This window comes from Aptenodytes patagonicus, chromosome 1, assembly GCF_965638725.1.
Source record: "Aptenodytes patagonicus chromosome 1, bAptPat1.pri.cur, whole genome shotgun sequence".
NCBI lineage: Eukaryota > Metazoa > Chordata > Aves > Sphenisciformes > Spheniscidae > Aptenodytes > Aptenodytes patagonicus.
The window spans coordinates 63,657,460-63,657,687 of record NC_134949.1 but is presented as its reverse complement, the minus strand read 5'-3'; positions in this window follow the sequence as shown (position 1 = coordinate 63,657,687).

The window sequence follows — 228 nt, the reverse complement described above, 5'->3', positions numbered from 1 at the left end:
TAAGGATATTCAAGCAGTCAAACTGTTTTAGTTTTGAGGTGATCCACAGGATTACTCATCAGTGGTGTTTTTAAGAACAGGGTAAAAAAAATACCAGGGCTAGTAGCTACATACTTTATTCTGCTGAAAAACAAGGAAATAAATTATGCACTTTCTTAAGGTGCCTGCCTGCTCGGCTTCCATAATGTTTATTACGTATTTTGTCATATCCAGTACTGCATTCCCAAA